The sequence below is a fragment of the Marmota monax genome, unplaced genomic scaffold, assembly GCF_021218885.2.
Source record: "Marmota monax isolate L192 unplaced genomic scaffold, Marmota_monax_Labrador192_F-V1.1 WCK01_AAM20220418_F8-fsc00112, whole genome shotgun sequence".
NCBI classification, from domain to species: domain Eukaryota; kingdom Metazoa; phylum Chordata; class Mammalia; order Rodentia; family Sciuridae; genus Marmota; species Marmota monax.
Genome location: NW_026692073.1, coordinates 2,767,242 through 2,781,841, shown reverse-complemented (window position 1 = coordinate 2,781,841; position 14,600 = coordinate 2,767,242).

Below are 14,600 nucleotides of genomic sequence, written 5' to 3'. Positions count from 1 at the left end.
GGGTTAGGGGTATGTTGGTGTATTTCCTCAAACCTGCATCATTCCACATTGGCTACATTCAGATGTTATTCTAGAAAGGACTTCCTAGGAATGTGTCAGGGTTTAAAACAGAACCCCTAGTATGTGTGTTCATATGTAAATCCAAAGTAACACCTTCTTTGGTAAGTAGAGCATCATAGAGTACTATGTGATTTAGAAGTGATATTTATACCAACTACTATTCATAGTTTTAATCCAAGTTTTACAATTAATGTATTGTCATAGTCAACCAATTCTAACAAGTGTCATGATCCTAACTATAGTAATTCTCCCCATGGAGTGTTCCATTAAAAATATCCCAGGTCGGTACAATTTGATTAATGAGTTTGTATTAAAATCCTATGAATTATGATCAGATCTATGGGTTTTCTGCAGTATGGTCTAACTTCAATATCTTGGAAGAAGATATTTCCTTAGCAGGAATAAGTGATTTATTGGCCACCCAGCCAAGAGATGACAACCCTGTAAAATCATACAAATGGGTCAGCTGTGGTAGAACCAACATTTTAGATATCCTTTGTTATAACAATCTTCCTGATTTCATGTTTTGGCATACACTTCCCAGAAAATTAAAATGGTTTTTAACTTACTCAAGACTTGATGATCAAACAAACAATAATTACAAAATACATTCAATTTAGAGTTCTTCCAAAACAAGAATGCAGCCCAACTGAGATTAATTTATCTGGAATCACTGTAATACCTCAAATTTTTAAGTAAAACAATATTCTTGCCCATGATTTTTATCAACATTTGTTGCCCAATTAAGTCCAAAACAAGGCAGATCTAAAAAGATGCCAGGTGATAATTAAAAACAACCTCCTTTATCGAATGAATTCCATGATAAAGTTTATTTGTCTTCAAAATATATTCCATTCCCCAAACCAGCTCAATGTGTAAATACTATTTTGTTTCCAATATCCAGGAAAAATAATCCCAAGTCTCACAGTGGACACCCCACCAGGACCAGCAGGGAAGTAAAATAGCCCAAGGACTCGATGATGTCTTGTCTGCATTACATTCAACCTAAGCATCTTGTGTTCAACCCTACTTCTTTCCACAGGTTTTCAGGTATGCATTAGTCTGACAATCTTAGCCTCACCCAGTTTCTTCATTTTCTGAAAGGTAATTTCCTCTAATATAGTTATTGCAACATTTAGTGCTGTATGCTTGGCATCTACTTCTCATGTGGTACCAGAAGTGCTTTTAGAAAAAAAGGATTTGGGAATGGTTTATATACTGCCTATGTGTAAAGAGGATCCTCATCCTTGGAAAGGGGGAGCACAAACCAAGTCACAAGATGTTATCTCAGTTGATGGAAGCCTGAAAAGTGCCTTTGTTGAAATCTGTGGAGGGGAATACTGCAAGTGTAATCATGTAGGCTTTTGAAAATATTGGGGGAACAAAGCTGTTGACATAGTAGAGTTGACAACTTTTAAGAAACGTGTACTGATACACAGCAGAGAGAAGCTAAGAGTTAACAAGTATTTAACAGTAAACGTGAGTCATGGGGCTTTCATGGTAGCTTATGGGGAACCTCATCTCTGAAATGAGAAGGCAGACACAGCTGATCAGTCTGCACATCTCAGGGTCACAGTGCTCTAGAGACAATGTTCAATCAGCCGCATTGTTTTGTAGTGTGAAAGTCAAGGTCTTAGTGGGGAACCCTGGAAACTTACGACAAGGTGTCTATAAATCTATGTGAATGTCCCTGAAGATCGATTCTATAAGACCTTCTGGTTTTACAGAGGCAATCCAACTTCCCTAAAAAGCTTGCATTTTCCTTGTACTGTAATATGCTGCAGAGATCTCTCCTCCAACAGATAACAGCTACCCTCCCCCAAAAAGCTATCCCTACTTCTTTTCCTTGCTTTTAGGCTGGGTTAAATTTAAGTATAAGCCAACTAAAGATATGCTGGATCTAATTAGTGAAGGGGTAAATTATAACTTTTATGAGAATTAATTAGTATGTACCACCAAGAGTCAGGGGAGTACACTTGGGTTTGGATTTTGAGGTTGTCATCTCATCAAGAGAAGCATAAGACAAGCCTGGAAAACCCAGAATTTATTTGGGCACTCAAGACCTTGGGTTTAGAACGCTGGCAGGAACCCAAAGGATGGAAGAAACTGCTTAGATGACAGAAGCCGGAAAAGGTGACGGTCCATACCCAGAAAAGTGAAAAAGCCAGAGTTGCCCAGCCAGAGGGTGAAGAATGGAGCAGCTAAGGGGAGTAGCCCTACTTGAACACCCAGTTGGATTGAACCCAGGGCCTTGAGCGTGCGAGGCAAGCCCTCTACCAACTGAGCTATATCCCCAGCCGCCCCCTCAATTTTTTTTTTTTAACAGATACAGTAGATCTCTTAGTGCTTTTACTTTTATTTGTATGCATGTATCTTAAGAAGGTCTCCGAAGTGGAATTTTTTGTTCAGATTACCATAATCCCATCTATAGAACACACCCCGTATTATAGTCCACAGAACATCCTCATGATTCAGGCCTTGGAGTCGGACTGCAATCCTGTGGCTGCTACTTTGTTATGTTATTTAGTTTTGGCTCTCTTGGACCAAAAGTCCTGAAGAAAACAACTTGGAGGAGGAAAAGTTTATTGTGGCTCATGGTTTCAAAGGGTCAGTCCCCCGGCAGCTGAGTCCATAGCTATGGGCCTGAGGTAAGGCAAAGCATTATATATAGCAGGAGGGAATGGAAGAGGGAAGCATCTCAGGACATGGAAACCAGGAAGCAGGGAAAGCAGTGCTCACCAGGACAAAATTCAATCTCCAAAGTCATGACCCCAGGGAATTACTTCCTCCAATCACAGCCTACCTGCTTACAGTTAACACCCAGTTAATCAATGGATTAACCCCCTGATCAGATTACAACTCTCGTAATCATTTCACCTCTGAACCTTTTTGTAGTTATGTGACAATTGAATGTATTTTGACATGTAGTAGATATATGAAGTACAACTTCCCATTTTGTGGTACATGATGTGGAGTTACCCTGTGTATAACCTCTGAACCTTCTTGCATTGTCTCACATGTGAGCTTTTGGGGAACACCTCACATCTATCTAAACCATAGCAATCTTGCTGCTGATGGCAATGCTGTGCCCATTGGCTTCAGCTAGTTAAGCACTATTGCCTAGCCTCTGTTTTTTCAAAATCCAATAATTCCCTTTATTACCGGCCGTCCCATTCCTATAATAGCCCCTCCTATAGCCCAGCCTACAGAAGGCAGCCACCATAGAACTGTTGAATGTAGTTTATGTCCTTGTCAGCACATTCATTGGGTTAGGTAAATGGTATGTAGACCATTCTATCCTGTGAAGCAGGTTAGGTCAGCTGGAATCTGGTCAGAAGGACCTGATGCTTCTGTAGGTATAACCTGAGAAAAGACATGAGAGCAGCCGTGACGACCTGGAGGTTGGAGCTGCCTGCTTTGCTGCTTGTGTCCTCCAGCCCTTGATCAAGCCCTTGCATGATTCCAGGTGTACATTTCCTCTAACAATGAATTATTTCTGGGTGTACCCAAGCTATTGAGTCCTGATTTATCCTAGTTATGGCTACTTCTGGCGGTAGTGTCACTTGGTATACCAACAAGATCCAAATGCGAGCCAGGACTGTTTTTTCAACAGACTAGTATGGCAGTATGTATAAACATTGTTATATAACCAATGTGATCCTGCAATCTGTACAAGTGGGAAAAGTAAGAATTCATACCCCATTTAAATCAAATGTATGATATATGTCAAGATCATTGTAATGTTTTCATCAATAAAAAAAAAGTAAAAAAAATAAACAGCAATACTTTTCAGATGCAAATGACTTCTCCAAAACTGTAGTCTGCATGGAGATTCTCCCATTGAGAATCTACATGGCTCCCTTCTTACCTAAGAAGCCTCTATAGCATTTTTGGAGTAGAGTTTCTTTCCACCCTACTAAGTTCAGTCACAATATAACAAGCTAGAGATGTGCTAAAGCGTAGACCCTGGCATGATAGGGAGGAGTGTAGATCAGTTCTATATGCTTATAGTTCTGGGGCATTTGGTGATGTGAAATCAACCCCATTCTGTCCCAACCAGGATTTGACTTTGGCATAGCCGACTCCTGCCTGCTGAATCTGCTTTGGAACTCAGATATGCCTGTGAGCAAACCCAGGGCCTGATCTCCTGGGGTTTTTTTTTCTTCTTCTTCCTTTCTTGTCCTCTGGATAAAGAAGAGCCTTTTTAAATGCTACCAATAAGGCTTCTGGCTTTCACACTTAGCTTTTAATTATTAAACACTCAACTTTGTTTTTCCCAAGTGTCAATTGTGCTTAGCAAGAGTCACTAATCACATTGTGCTTATGGATAGAATTTCCCAATGTTTCTCAAATGCCTGATATAGTGTGCTCGCTAGTTTGTTTTAAAAAACGTTTTAATAATTTTAACAATATAACTGTCCCAGGAATCATTTGGATTGTGCCTATCAGTGATGGGGGTCTATCCTGTTTTCCTAGGCTTTCCATTACAAGTTACTACAGACCGAGCTACTTTGAACACTAGAAAGTCATTCTCACCATAATGGAGGTTACAAACCCGAAGTCTATGTATCAGGGCCACATTCCTTCTCAACTTATGAGGAAAGGTTTACTTTGGCTTATAGTTTCAGTCCATGGTTACTTGGTCCTTGGCAGGACAGTACATCATGGCAAGAGCATGTAGTGGGAGGAGCTACTCACTTCATGCAAGCAAGGAAACAGCCACTTCAAGGGCATGGTCCCACTGACCTAACTCCTTTCACTAGGCCCCCATGCTTAAAGGTTCCACAATCTCCCAGCTCCATGGTGTGGACATCAAGCCTTTAATATAGGGCTTTTGGGGGACACTTTACATTCCAATTATAACACTGGCAATATTAAAATAGAAAATTTAAAAAATGGACAGTCTCTTACATTTTATAAAAGGGATGTGGATATAGGACAGGTGAAGAATTGAGGCTATTTATACAGTGAATCTTACATTTTACCTCTTGGTAAATGAGCCTCACTTTTCCTATCCCTTGAACTTGAACTTTGGTTAGTTCACTAACAACATGCCAGTTCCAATTCTAGGTATTAGGCACCTGTAATTGCCATGAGAATTGTGCCCAGAGAATCAAACTGGAAAATGAGATTCCCACAGTAAAGCCAGTGATCCCAGTCAAGTTTAATCTAAATCAGGCTCACACTCTGGTTTACTGGCTATTGACTAAAACCAGGACTGCCCAGCAGAACCACAAATGGACTGATGATCTTGTGACCATGATTAATGGCTCCAGTTTTAAGTCAAAGTTTTGGGTTGTTTTTTCTTTCTTTTTTTTTTTTTTTAAATATAGCATTAGTGTGGCAAGAGATCAGGTATGCTCCTATTAAAGATTTCCTGAGCCCAATCCCCTGATCTTAGTTCTATGAGCTGTTCCATATTCTCTTTAGTTTTTTTTACATTGGCCAGTGGGCTTTTCCAAAGTTGAGTATCATCCACTTATAAATCCTTTGAAATTGAGTCACCCCCCACACAGATCGCTGGCTAATCAGACTGCCACATTATGGAAGAAGGTGCAGAATTTTTAGGAATGGGGATGGTACAAATGTGCCTCCAAACTCTTTGCTTTTGAAACATAAGCACAAAGATTAGCTCAGCATTTATTACAGTACAATTAAAATAGAAAACATTTAATGTGTACCTTTGTATTGAACATGAATTGTACAAAAACTTGAGTCTTTAACATTTTGCATCAAGAATGATTAAGAATCAAACTAAGAATGTAATGGGTTCAAAATAAAATTTTTTAGATTTGTGGTTTTAAAATTTTGACTGCTCTCACATTGTCCTGTAAGTTTAGGAATCATTAACAACAACAGTATACCTGTCTTCTCCCAAAGGGTCACTTGGATCTCGGGAAATCTTGAATCAAAGAAGAAATTGGATAAGTACCAATTTTCACGTCTCTTGCCTGTCAGTTGTCTTCCAATTATTTGAGACTAAACAGAACTAGGACCCTGGATAAGATTCAGCTGGCATATTTTCAATCTTTAACTCTCTCAAATACATCATATCTTATTCCATAGTTTAGGCCTTTGTCTCTCATCTGTCCATTGCAATTTCTGCCCATCCCCCATAGAAGAGACATTTTCCTGATCATGATTTTTAGAACACTGGGCATCTACATGCACTGTTCTGTGACTAGAATGCCCTCTATACTAGGTTTGTCTGCTCATCTTTTAAGTCAACTCGAATGTCACTTTGTGAATCTCCAAGTGAAGCTCACTGCTCACCACTTCTCCATCCTGCTATCTATTCGGCCCCCCTCTATTGTAAAACAGTAATTTCCTCCCCCCACCCCAATCATTCAGCATTCTTTTATATCCCATGGCATAAGCTATTATACAAGAGTACTCAAATTATATCTGGACAGCTGTGAAGAAATACGGGGAAAAAAAAACATCTGTAGTCCCAGGAGCTCAATTCTGTTCTGCAAAAATATTTTAAGTGTTCATTCTGCCAAGAAAAATGTCCTTGACATTTAAAAAACATTTAGAAAGAATGACAGAAGGAAAATGCATGACAATTATTGCATCGGTACAAACATTGTTCAAGAAATCTATCAATCACACTAATAAGACTCCTTTCTCCCTTGTTAACTAAATGCACTAGAAGAGCAACTGACAGGGTATCATGGAAATTTTATGACCACTGGCGTCAGTTATGGTTTAAATCTGGCCTTAGATAAGTTTCTTGCCCTTTGGATCTCAGTTCCTTGAATTAGAAGGATTGTATTGCACTGCTAGAAATCTTTTTAATGAAAAAACTTGAACAGTTTAATCAGGATATAAGTCTGTTCATTGGAACAGTTACAAGAACTAAAGACTGGGTAAAACCAAGTTATATGGGAAAGGATTTTTAAAAATTATGCAATGTCTATTTTAATGAACACTTAAGTATTGAACTGTATGTTCTGACTTAGAATTCTATTATTTCATGGTAAAAAAGCATGTTGAGCATTGAACATTTTGGTGGAAAAACATCTGTTTACACAAACATGTACATATTTGTACAAAGTTTAGTGGAATAATCAGTTTGTTAATATATAAAGTAGGGTGTGGAAAAGACATAAGTGTATTTTAATCAAAATATCTCAAGGATTTAAAAAGTCTTATTTAAAGACCATTGATTCTCTAGAAAGTCTAACAATATAGTCAATTGAACTATATCATCCTACCAGGTGGAAATAACCTACTTCAGGATGTGAGGTCCATAGGTGTCAGAACCTTCTGTCTATAAACACTCATAAGAGATAAATTCCTCAGTGTAGGTCTAAGGCTTTCAAGGATGGCTGTTGCTCTCCTCCGATTTGATATTCTTAAATACTACCAAAGATGGGAAAAAAGCTTAAGGCAGCTGAAAGCTGTGACAGAAAAATCAAAGTTGCTGACTTTGTGCAAATTTAAGACATTCTCCTCAGCTTTATAGGAAAGACATAATTGAATGCATCCGTTTATTGTGACGAAAGTGTAGATGCCTTAATAGGTGCTATCTGGTTTAAAGGTGCATACTGTTTGCATTGGGTGCTGTTAATATTGGTTTCCTCCTTAAAGGTGAGGTACTGGAAGCCTTCAGGACACTGTAAGACCACAGGGTAGAAACTGTACCACCTCAGATCCATACAGCCAGATGGAAAGACACAAAATGAAAAGACAAGGGAACAAAGCACCTCAAAAAGATGTTTCAACAGTAGAATCCACAGAAAACACAGTTGAAGAAATGTCAGGAGATTAGAGGGTACGTATAGTTAGGCTGATCTCTGAAGTAAAGGATGGTATCCAAGAGAACACAGGAAGTAAAAGATCACTTCAATCAAGAGGCATTATAAAAAGCAATCAAGCAGAAATCCTCAAAGTTACGGAAGCAATAAACCAAATTAAAATTAAAAGTATCACCAACAGACTAGACCACTTAGAACCTCAGGCAATGAAGACAAAATATATACTCTTGAAAATAAAGTCAGCTGCTCAGAGAAGATGGTAAGAAACCATGAGCAGAACTTCCAAGAATTATGGGATAACATGAAAAGACCAAACTTCAGACTTATTGGAATAGATGAAGGGAGTTACAAACCAGAGGAATGCACAATCTTTTCAAAGATATAATACCAGAAAGTTTTTCAAATCTAAAGAATGAAATGAAAAAAAAAAAAAAATCAACTACAAGAGGCTTACAGGGCCCTAAATGTACACAATTATAGCAGGCCCACACCAAGGCACATTATAATGAGAATGACTAACATAGAATGACAAGGATAGAGTTTTAAGGGCTGCAAGAAAAAAAAAAAAAAAGATACATATAGGGGGAAACCAATTCAGATTTTAGCCAATTTCTCAACCCAGACCCTCAATGTCAGGAGTTCCCAGAACAACATAACAAGCTCTAAAATAAAATGGATGCCAACCTAGAATTCTAAATTCAGTGAAATTAAGCTTCAGATTTGAAGATGAGATAAAAACCTCCCATGATAAACAAAAGTTAATTCACAACTAGAAAGCCTATACTACAGAATATTCTCAGCAAAATATCCCATGAGATGAAAAAAATGAAAATAAAAATCAGCAAAGAGGAGCTACACTGAAAGAAAGGTTAATCAAAGGAGAAACTAAGTTAAAAACCAAAAGTTAAAGTATATAAACAAACCAAAATGACCAGGAGTACAAATCATCAATAACCCTGAATGTTAATGGCCTGAACTTAAAAGAGACTGGCAGATTGGATTAAAAAAGAAGACAAGAAGGTCCAACAATATGCTGTCTTCAAGAGACTCACCTAGGAAGACTGAAAGTGAAAGATTGGGAAAACATCACTCAAATGGACTATATAAACAAGAAGGGGTTTCCATCCTCATATCAGAAAGTGGATTTCTAAGTTAGAAGGGATTAAAAAAGGCCATCTCATAATGCTTAAGGGAACCATATAACAAGACATATCAAATAGATGCTCCATTGTTGGGGCATATGTATGTACAAACAAACCCTTCTCTGTTTCAAGAGCCAAGTATACCACAACACAATGATACTGGGTGACTTTAACACACCTCTCACCACTGGATAGATCCAAACAAGAACAGAAATTATAGAACTAAATACAGTCAATGATTTAGATTTAATGGACATGTAGAATATTTCATCATTGTCCCTGGAGATTGAGTAATGTGCTACTGAATGAATAGTGAATAGAAGAGAGATGAGAAAAAAATTCCAGTTAAATGAGAACACCAATACAATGTATCAAAATCTCTGGGATGCTATGAAGGCTGTGCAAAGAGTAAAGTTCATTGCATTGAGTTCATTCATTAAAATAAAATATGTGACCTAAGGTATCTCAAAGCCCTAGAAAAAACAAAAATAGAAGACAGGAAGTAATTAAGAGCTGAATCAATGAAATCTACACAAAAGAAATAATTCAAAAAAAGTGACTGAGAGCCACAGCGAGTCAGAATGACGCCTGGCATATTGCCAGAGGGAATGGTTGAAAGGTGACACCAGCGAACCATTGAGATGATGATTTGAGTTAAGCTGTATATAATAATTGCTGTGATGCTGGATTGCTTGAGTTGTATATGGAACCCCCCCCCCCCCCCGTGGGGGGGTGGGAAATAGGGCGGCACCGGGAATCTGCCCGGTTGAGTTCTCAAGGGGGTTCCGGGAGATTGGGCACGCAGAGCCTGGTGGAAGGAGTGTGTTCCCGAGTACTGTGTGTGCAGTGCCGGTGAGAGTTGGGGAATAAAGAATTGCTGTTTGAACCTACAAGGCTTTGTGGCAGCTCGGTTATTTGTGCCCAGCCAGACTGCGGCAAGTGACAAAAATGAAAAGTTCTTTGAAAAAAATTTAATTGATAAATGCTTATCCACGCTAATGAAAAGGAGGAGAGAGAACTCAAGTTACTAAAATTCATGGTGAAAAAGGAAATATTACAGACACTCCTGATATACAAAAGATAATTAGAAACTATCGAAAATTTATACTCCAAATATTGAAGACACTGACAAATTTCTAGAGGCATATGATCTACCCAAATTGAATCAGGAGGACATACAGTTTAAACAGATCAATTCCAGGCAATGAAAGACACCATCAAAAGCAACCAACCAAGAAAAGCCCAGGACTAGACAGATTCTCAGCAAAGTTCTAGAAGACCTTCAAAGAAATACCAATACTCCTCAAATTATTCCATAAGGTAGAAAAGGAGGAAACCCTCTCAAACTCAGTGAGACTAATAATACACTGATATCAAAACCAGACAAAGACATCAAGAAAACTTCAAACCAATATTCCTAATGAACACAGATGGAAAAATACAGTTAATAAAACTAATAAAATTCTGGAAAAATATCATACAAGAATATTAAAAAGATAGTATACCACAATCATGTGTGACTCATTCAAGGGATGCAAGGTTAGTTCAACATACGGAAGTCAATAAACATAATACATCATGTCAATAGACTGAAAGAATCATGATTATCTCAATGAAAATGCAAAGCATTTGACAAAATACAGTACCCCTCCATGTTCAAAACACTAGAAAAACTAGTGATAGCTTTTACAATGTCAATGTTCCTACTAAGCTAAACCCAAAGCCAACTTCTAAAGAGAAAAATTGAAAGCATTCCCTCTAAATCCTTGAACAAGACAAGGATGTCCTCTTTCACCACTTCTATTCATCATCCTTGAACCTCCAGCGAGAGCAATTAGACAAAAGAAAGAAGTTAAAGGGATACAAATGAGAACTCAAATTATCACTATTTGCAGACAACATTAACAAAATAGGCAAAGCTAAACAAAGAAGCTTTTGATAGAACTCTAGTGACACTTAAGTGTTCCACCAAGGAAGGACTGATGCACAAATCTGGGCACTGGTTGGGAAAACTAGGGATAGACACATGAAAATGTTGGCTCTGTAGACCTCCCAAGTTTTCAATTTACATGGAGGCCTACTCTTCCCTATTAAAAGCTCCCACTTCCCAAAGTACCACATCAATGCCATCAGGAATGTGCTTGTGCACAGGGCACCACTATCATACAGAGGTTCTTCTCCCCGCACCCCCAACCCAGTATGTGATTTGGTTTGGGAACCAACCCTGGCTCTCCTCTGCAGGCCAGGGCCAATAGTAGAAGGGGTAGTGACTGGGCTAGGTTCATATACATTCATAGGAATGACACTCTTCCTTGTAATGAAGAGCTCAGAACTCTCCCAGATGAGGATTTGGGCCATCAGGCCAGCTCTGTAAGTTCAGCAAAAGTACTAGACACCCATGAGGTAATTCAGAATAGGTAGTAAGAAAGGGATAAAGCATTGATGACCTTAGGGGCGAGTGCAGCAGTATTGCAGGGCTTATCTTGGAATCTCCTAGAGGAAGGCTTATCTTGCTCATTGTGCAACAGGGAGGTCGTAACACAGAATGCTACATCTTTTGACAGAGTGCTGTCAGGACGTTGGCAAGCACCATTTCCTTGCTACCTTATTCCCTTGTTGGTCCAAGGTGAGCCTACATGGCAATTTCTGGATTCTTGGTGTCTAGACTCCTGTAAGATGTTGTGTATCACCCCTGGCCTATCAAGACAGGGGCCTATCACCCCTGGCCTATCAAGTGGGTAACTGTCAATTTACATATAAAAGCTGTTTCTGCTGTGCAATAAAGCAGACACTGTTCTCTTAAGCCATCCCTGGAAGGGTTTCTCCGAACCCTCAAATTCCCCACAGCCAGTGGGGGGTGGTCGTCAAGCCCCTCAGTACAGCAGGGCAGTGGGGGAGGGGGGCATGAAGCTCATCTTTCTAACCTGTGTAAGTTTTTCCTCGAGATGGTGAGTATCTCATATTTCTCTAATTTGAGATAAACTTACAGCGAGACTCCATCTGGCATAGCTTTGAGATGGTTTTTGAGACTCTAGCAAGGTAAAGAATCCAAGGCAATATAGGCACAATACCCATCATGTGCTTCTATATGGCTCTTCCATGACTTCAAGATGCTTGAGCACCTACATAGCCGATACCTGCCTCTTTAGAAGCCTGACTGTTCTCAAAATCTGGACCTGGAAGTATTTAAGAGTTTACATCCTGTGTGTTAGCCCTTACCTCAAGATTATTATTCTTCCTAGGTCCCGTAAGAGGTAAGTCTTTGGTATAACTATAACCACCACCAGTTTCTCTGTGGTATCAAGCTGTAGTAACCTCAGGAAAGACTTTCCCCCAGAATTCACACTGAAGAGAAGCCCTACAAATGTAAAGAATGTGGCAAAGCTTTTGATCAAAAAAATCAAATCTCTATTTGCCACAGAAGAATTCACACTGGAGAGAAGCCTTACAAATGTAAGGAATGTGGCAAAGCTTTTTAATCAATAAAACAGGCCTTATTCAACACAGAACTCACACTGGAGAATAGCCCTACAAATGTGAATAGTGTGGCAAAACTTAAAAAATAAAACTTTATTCACCACAGAAGACACCCTGGTGAATGTGAAATGTGAATCAAGTGATACTTTTAAAGAAAAACAACCTTATTAACAGAATTTATACAGAAAAGAACCCCTACAAATGGAAACAATGCAGCAAAACTTTTAAGAAATTATTATTTTTTTTTTTACCACTAGGCTATTTATTCTGGAAAGACGACATAATTTAAAATGTTTCTACATTCTCTACATTTATCAGGGAAAACACACTGGAGAGAAGCTCTACAAATGAGACCATTATACCATTCCTCTAAGAAGGGGTCAACATTTAATTCTCACAATAACCACAGCACAGAGAAAGTTTTGAATGAAAATTGACAATGTGACAATGCCTCCAAAATTTATTCACCAATACTCAGCACTTGTGGATAAATACTGGTTAGAATACAAATGGGGAAAAAAAATATTCCATAGCCACAAGTTTCTTAAACACTACTAATTTTTGGAGAATTCATTGTGCCCAGAAACCCTAAAAAGTTAAATAATATTTCCAAAACTTATTTGAATTTTAAATTCATTGAACCACTGAAGATTCATCAGAAGTGAACATTGAACAGATTTTGTCCAAAATGTATGCCTTATATAACAATGAAACATTTATAATAAACACCTTGACAAATGTGGAAAAACACACTACTTTTCAGTAGAACTAAAGATTTAATCTCTACTTCTCCCTCTCAAGATACTTCTTTAACCATTGGCAATCTGGCCTATTTTTTAGCCTACCTATACCTCAAAGGAGAGATACCAAGGAGGGATGATCAGCATTTAGATGCTTCCCTGTAGGGGTGCCAATCTACCATCTGCATCTAGATGAACTTATCCAGTCTTCATAGTATCCACTTCATTTATGTACATGGCACATTATATACATTTTAAATGTTCAACCATTAATTTATTATTTTATGTCATCTATTCGCATGGGTCCCTTTCTATGTGCCTTGAGGGGCACATCTCAAGCGCTCCTAAATTAGTCTATCTAGTGCACCAAAATGAGGACTGTTATGAGCACTATAAAGGACATGTATTTCTAGACACCAGTCAGACTTCAGGTGGGAGAATTTTCTCAGTTGACTTCTGCCTTAGAAGTTGCTAGATATGTTGATTCTGAGAGACAAGATGCCCCTGAGCTTATCCTTTGCTCCCTACACTTTCCTCCCAGGATTTTCCCTTTACCAACTTAATGACCTTCAACCCAGGTCATGATCATCGTCTGGGCTCTAGCGAGTTTGGCTGCAGCAAGGTTTTGGTCAAAAGTGAACATTAAGACCTTTTGGATTGGTTTCTGGGAAATAGAGGCTGTGATATAATTTGGAGTGAGGTTTCATGGAGGGTGAAACCCTCATTGTGAATGAAGATAGACAAGGTTGAGGAAGCATTAATCTCTTACTCCTGTAAGAAATCATAAGTTTAACTGAAAACACCAATTTATTGTCTTGCCATTCTGGAGAAGTTAAAAAAAATGGGTTTCACAGGCTGAAATTAGGGTTTTGGCAGCTGCATCCCTTCTGGAGTTCAACCAAAAATCTGTTTCCTTTTTCCAGCCTCTAAGAGCTGCAAATATTCTTTGGTTTATGGCCTCACATCACTTTGACTTCTGTTTCTTATTCTGACTCCCGCCTCTCTCATATGGACACTTATGACATTAGGTCACCCACAAAGTCTAGAATAATGGTCCATCCCAAGTTTTAAATCACATCTGCCCATCTTTTTGTTCAAGGTAACATTCACAGGGTCATAGGATGAAGATAGAAATTTGGTGAGGAGCCAGGTATTAGACCTGCCATAGCAGGAAGAACCTTCAGATAGCATTGCAGATCTGAAGGGCAGTGCAGGATTGTGCAGAGACTCCGAAATGTGAAAACCTCAAAGATTGTTGTTAGAGTCATGCATTTGGGCAGAAAAAGGTCCTAGTTTAGTCTTCCACATGCAGTTGTTGGCTAGAGATTGACCCCAAAGACTGATCTTGACTTGAAAGCTGAAGTGGATCTGGAAGAGCCAACAGATGGCTTTCCACCATTTGAACCACAGGCCAATGCACT